We start from the raw sequence: 7,056 nt of genomic DNA on the forward strand, positions 1-7,056 counted from the left end.
GAGGGGCAGAGTGACGATTGATAGTTATTTCAACCATCTATTTAGTGATAGTACTCCTCTACCCTTGTACGCATGGCTCGCCACTAGAGGTTACTGAATCTCAGGTGGAGCAAACGTAATTTGATGGGTTACAAGATAATGGTTGGTCGACTCAGCTAACATTGTCTCCATTGAGTAACTCAGGACCTTGACCACATGATCATTTACTCAAGGTCTTGAAGTTTATATCTCATATTAGAGGGTTCAACTTTTTATCGATATTTATCAAGGGACATTTATAGGCACGATTAAGAGAATTTTAGAGATACTCTCTTGATGGGTAGACTCTCAATCAGGAGGTTGAGTGACTTTTCAGACTTTGGATTGCCATTTCTTTACTGTGGATATTTGAGTATCTGAAAGAATGAGATCCGACATAATTTTTAGATATTTTTTGGATAAGATTAGTAGAGTTTTATACTCGTATCTCATGGATTGACCATATCTCTACCATTTGGAGAATTATTGATTATCGATCAAGAAGTCAAGAGATATCCCTTGGACTTCAGTAGTTATACATCATTGGTTGGATGGTGATATATTTTTACATCTTGATAGTACTCCATGATGAGAGCGGATCATTAGAAGTTAGATTTGTGAGGACATGACTGGTCTGTCTCACTAAAGATATATGATAATAATTTCCCCACTGGATATAATCCCTGTAGTGGTACAACATAGATGTACAATGTTGAACCATGGTAGATATAGTTCATCTTGTTGGTAGTGGGTGTTGAAGGTTGGGTGACTTTCTTTTACTCTATCATTGTTCAGGAGAGTATCAAGGATGATTGATGCTGAGGATGATTTAGAATTGGTGGATATTATGAGAATAGTTGTGTGATATGTTGTCTTTTGATGATATATTGGTAGATATTTAACTTGATGGTCTATTATTTGGTATTTATTGTTGATAGTGACATGAGGAGTGGCATATCTGTGATATTTATGGATTTAGTAATTAGTAGTTGATGACCAGATTACAAACTCGTTATCAGTGATCTTACGGTTGAGTGTGCCTATTGTGCAGATATTACGAGTCCTTGGTATTGCCATTTAGGCTTACTAGTGCCCTAGATGTTTTCATCGATCCGATGAATATGGTATTCCTAGGGAATATGGATTAAATTGGTAATTATCTTCATTGGCAATATTGTGATATATTTCAGATCCGAGGTGGACCATGAACAATATCTTCGCATACTTCTAGAGATGCTTCGACGAGAACATCTCTATGCGAAGTTGAGTAGTATGCATTTTGATTGTCTTCTGTGGAATTTCTGAGACACATTGTCTTTAGTAGAGGTATACTAGTGGACCCACAGAAAATAGAGGCTGTTACAAGCTGGGAACAACCGAAAAAAATATAGGGAGTTTATAGTTCTCTAGATTAGCTAGATATTACCGAGGACTTGTTTATGGTTTTTCCAACAATGCTTTGTCATTGACTTGATTGACCAGGAAAGGAATGAAGCTTACCTGGACAAAGCCTTGTGAGATCAGTTTAAGGAGCTTAAGTAAAAGCTCATAATTGCACTCATTTTAGTTTTACCTTCTTGTGTAGATGGATTTGCACTTTGCACAAATGTATCATACTGTTAGTTAGAGCCCTAGAGCCAATCATTTGATGATTGTATGGACTCATGTATATCATATTCTTAATAAAGGCATTGGTTTTTGGTTATTATGCTTATTTGTATTAGTGTCAGATAAAATAAGTATAGTAACATCCTTGAGTAGAACGTTCATACCTATATCAATCGATTAGTTGAATCGATAGTGAGATGATATAGGGAACACTACTCTAAATCATTCCTAGTTGAGTATTAACATTCAGGGACAATGTTAATACAATAAGACTAGCATGTAGGTCAGCTCGATGACTTGATCTCACAAGTCATGGATATAGAGATATCAAGCTGACACATGGGTATGCATTAGAGAATGTATACTGAATGACCCGCCATGAGAAAGTATCATGGATCGTTATATGAGTGTCATATACTTTATCATGTGGCTATTAGTATGACTATTAGTCCTTAGACCTGAAGTCACCATGGATCCCTACATAAGGAGTTATGTACTTTAGTTTCGTCAAACGTCACCCGTATCGGGTGGACTATAAAGGCGATTACTGGGTATATAACGAATTATGTAGAGGGATGTGAGTGATGTAGATGGGATCTATCCCTCCCATATGACGGGAGCGACATCGGTATTCTTGATAGAGTGAGACCACTAAGTGCATGGCCATGCCCAAATGAGTCAACATTAGATGTTGAGCTCATTTGATCGAGTGAGTCTACTTGGAGTTCAAGATTTAGATTGATTAGAGGATGACACGGTCTATGCCTCACATTGATCAATCTAGATGTCTAGGATAGAAGGACACTTGTCATTATTTTGTGAGTAGTCACAATTGGTAGTCACAAGGTGATGTCGGATCTCGACATTCTTGTAACTTGGGTAGTAATGATGTGTTGCTAGATACCGCTCATTACTTATGCTCCTAAATGGGTTTAGGGCATTGCCAACGTTACAAGAACCTATAGGGTCACACACTTAGGACAATTAGGTGGAGATTAGGTTCATTTGATGAACCAAGAGGATTAGATTCATTTGATGAATCAAATTGGATTAAGAGTAATCCTAATTAGGCTAACTTGAGTTCGACTCAAGTTGATTCATGTGTTAAATGAGTCTAATTTAGATTTTGACTCATTGAATCAATTCAATTTAATGAATTAGATTCATTATATTAAGTTGGCTCGAATCAAATGGTTGGATTAGATCCACTATGGTAGAGATTGAGTCAAGTTTGACTTGACTTGAGAAGGAAGACCAAAGGTCAATTTTGACTTGACCTTTTGCCACCTCATTGGTGAGTTGGCATTAGGTGGACCAATAATGATGTTCCACATCATCATGGGTGCCACCTCATGGAAGTTACAAAGCCACTCTCTTAATGGTTTCATATTAATTGCAATTAATGCAATTAATTGTAATGGTTTCATATTAATTGCAATTAATGCAATTAATTGGTGAGTTTTTGAAAGTGGCCGGCCACTTGGTTTTTGGGTGTGAATTTCATTTTTCCCATTCAAGTGGTGTAACTTCTTCTTCTTCCTTGTGTTCTTCCTCTCAAGCTCTCCCTCTCCCTCTCCTCCTCCCTTGGCCGAACCACATAGGTGCTAGCACACCTTGGTTTTTGGTCATCTCCATCTAGTGTGTCCGTGTGGATACTTCTAGAGGACCGGCGCTTGACGGTCTTGAGATCCGGCATCATTTGGACGAGCGGGAACGCGAAGGGCATCGCTACAAGGGCAAACATTTTTCTCGTAGATCTAAGTAGTAGATCAGTTTTTGAACTCGTACAAGAAATAGTTTTTCGAATTTTGTATATGAATCTTTGCACGGATCTACGGCTTTGGGTCCTTCGGGGTTTCCACGACGCGAAAAAGCGGTTTTCGTGGCCCGAAGAACCCAACACATACTAGGAGTTAGGTGCAGTTCTGTAGCAGCACGGTCGAGTAGTTTCATATGCTTCTCGACAACTATAAGACCATGAGAAGCATTATTTGACTCATGATTTGGAGTTATTAGCTATCATTTTCACGTTGAAAATGTGGAGACATTATTTTTACGGGATTTATTATTTCCATTAGAGTTTATGTATGTTCTTGAGTCTTATTCTATCCGAGGGTAGTTACTCTAGGAAGCACATTGATCAAGAGTTGAGATACATATGGATGGTACCCGAATGTTTGGAGACTTAGAGTATTCCTATTGGTGGAGCAACATGAGGAAAGATATTGCAGATTTTATAGCTTGATGTCTAGCATGTCACAAGTGGAGGATGAACATCAGAGACTATTATGATTGTATTAGTAGATACGTATACTAGAATGGAATTGGGAGCATGTTATGATGGACTTTGTTGTGGGATATTACCCAGGACATGGAGAGGAAATGATGCAATGTGGGTAATCGTTGTTTGGTTGACTAATTTTCTCCCATTCTATTGATCAGTAAGATGGATTCTTTAGATTGATTAGTAGAGTTATACTGTAGAGAGATTACCAGACCTCATAGTATATCTTTGAGTATTATATCGAATGGAGATCTATGATTCACATTACAGTTTTGGCAGATTTTATAGCAGACCATGAGTATAGAGCTCTGTTTTAGTACAACTTTTCACCCTCATGCATATGGATAGTCTGAGTGCACTATATAGATGTTAGAGGATCTACTGATAGTGTGTGTTATATATTTCAGAAGTAGTTGATTTATCCACAATTGGCTAGATAACAGTGTGAAAGTTATGGAAGCATGGTGAACTCAACCCATAAAGTCATCACTATCTACTTGGAAGTGGTTCATGTAGGGATCTAGCATACTAAACACGTGAAAAGTGCAGCGAAAATTTACTAGATCCTCTCTAAAAAAAAAAATAATTAACCAGGCTAGGCAACGTCGAGCTTGGAGTGACTGGCCCGACCCCATGAAAGTTTTCCACTGGCCACCAGGGTAATCGGGAAATGCTAGCAGTGGGCAGCCCAGGAGCCCAACATTCTTTAGTTGCGTGTCTCATTTAGAGGAAAATTTCTTACAAATTCGCCATAGCTGGGGCTCGAACCGAGGGTGCCTAGGTGGCAACCTGGATGTCCTGCCACTGCACCTTAGCCCTGAAGGGCGTTAGAATTCCGTTCTATTTCAATTTCCCTGTATAAAAATTATACAAGAACAAAACTTTTCCTAACAACTCGCATGTTCGATCAAACATGTGTTTGATCAATCAAGCAAGTTCTTAAATGATCAAAGCACACCTTGATCGAAGTACAAGAACGCTGGCCTCTTGTGTTGGTATTTCGAAAACGATACAAAGAAAAACTAACTAATTACATAACGGAATTAAAGAACTAGTTGTACCTTTCCTTTGTAGCTAAAGACCTCTTGATCTTCTACCATATTCCTCTCCTCTTCTTGGACGTCGTGTGAGCGACGATCTACCAAGACAACACCACCCTCCTCTTCTCGGTTTCCAAACCGCCGGCTACAAAAGGAGACTCTAGGATGGGGCACCTTCTCTTCTTCTTCTCTTCTTCCTCTTCTCCAAGCCACCCCCCACCAAGGAGTAGAAGAAGGGGACGCCAGCCTTAGCAAGGAGGGGGTCGCCGACCCTAGCAAGGAGAGGGGCCGCCGACTCTTAGCAAGAGGAGGGGAGGGTCGTAGACCCTAGGTGAGGAGGAAAGGGAGGGGTGCCGGCCACAAGGAGGAGAAGATAGAAAATTAGGTTTTAGGAGCCACCACCTACTCCTTTTTATAGGTTTTCCGTCGGTTACAAAGAAAGAAAAATAACATAATTCTGTTTAGAAAAAATCTCCCTTTCTATAACCAAGTTAAACCAAATCAAGTTAAACCAAACAAAGTTAAACCAAACCAAGTTATGGATAGGTGGATACGAGACTTTATATAGAGGCTACAATAGGGACTTAGAGAAGGAATTGGTTTAGGTCTCGTGATGGGCTTGGGCATCTTGTGTTCGACCTGAACACCCAACCCAAGTCCATCAATAATAACCCATACCACTAAAGGGTTATTATTGAACTACCGCACCAATCCCATATTACAATATGGGCTCCTTCTTATCATGAGTACGTTAATCTCCCCATGTTTAAGATATCGTATGTCCATTAATTAATTGAGTTACTGACAACCTAATTAATTAACATTTGATTCTAAGAGTAGTACCACTCAACTTTATTATCATGCCGGACTAAGTCCACCTGCAGGGTTTACATGATAATCCTTATAAGCTCCTCAAGGGGACATCATCAGCCTAAATAATTAGGACACAATTTCCTTCTATAATCAATAACACACTATATAAATAATACTATCTCCCAACGCATCGGGCCTATTGATTTAATGAATAAATCTCACATATTGATAAGTTAAAGAAATAAATACTAAGTATATGTGCCTGTTATTATATAGGGATTAAGAGGATGCACATCCATAATAACAGAGGTTCTGTTATTTTATGTAGTCAGTACAAATCGAACAACCTCAAACGGTCCTGCTCAATACACATATAGTGTACTAGTGTAATTTTATAACCAAGACAGACTAATACCAAATTACACTACAATCAGTTCAATGGTTTGTCCCAATCCATCTTGGTTGTGAGCTACTATTTATAATTTATAAGGAACCGATAACATGATCTTCTGTGTAGCACCACACACTATGTTATCTACAATATAAATTAAATGGACAACTGCATTGACATATATAGAAATATAAAATGCAAACATTTGACCAAAGTGATTCTCATTTCAAAATATTTCAAGACAGATGTTCATACAAAAGCTAGGCTTATAGTATACATCCCAACAATCTCCCACTTATACTAAAAGATTATGCAACCATAAATGCTGCCATACATCTGATTCCCATCCCCTTAACATGCCCATCAAAAGCTCTCGCCGGAAGGGCCTTAGTGAAAGGATCTGCCAGGTTATCTACTAATGTAATCTTCGCGACAACAACTTCTCCTCGTTTTATGATATCTCGTATCAGGTGGTGCTTGCGCTCAATGTGTTTACTTGCCTTATGGGCTCGTGGTTTCTTCGAGTTTGCTATTGCACCACTGTTGTCACAATAAATTGTGATAACTATGGGTAAACCAGGAATCACATCTAAGTCCATCAAGAAGTTTCTGAGCCATATAACTTCTTTGGCTGCCTCAGAGGCTTCCACATACTCAGCTTCAATGGTGGAGTCTGAAACACATTTCTGCTTAACACTCCTCCATGCTATGGCTCCACCTCCCAAAGTAAACACATACCCCGAGGTTAATTTACTGCTGTCCTTATCTGATTGGAAGTCTGAATCCGTGTAACCCACAGGGAGCAAATCATCTGCCTGGTAAACTAGCATATAATCTCTAGTCCTTTTCAGGTACTTTAATATATACTTACGACAGTCCAATGTCCCAGTCTTGGGTTACTT

This window comes from Zingiber officinale, chromosome 3A, assembly GCF_018446385.1.
Source record: "Zingiber officinale cultivar Zhangliang chromosome 3A, Zo_v1.1, whole genome shotgun sequence".
In the NCBI taxonomy this organism is placed as follows: domain Eukaryota; kingdom Viridiplantae; phylum Streptophyta; class Magnoliopsida; order Zingiberales; family Zingiberaceae; genus Zingiber; species Zingiber officinale.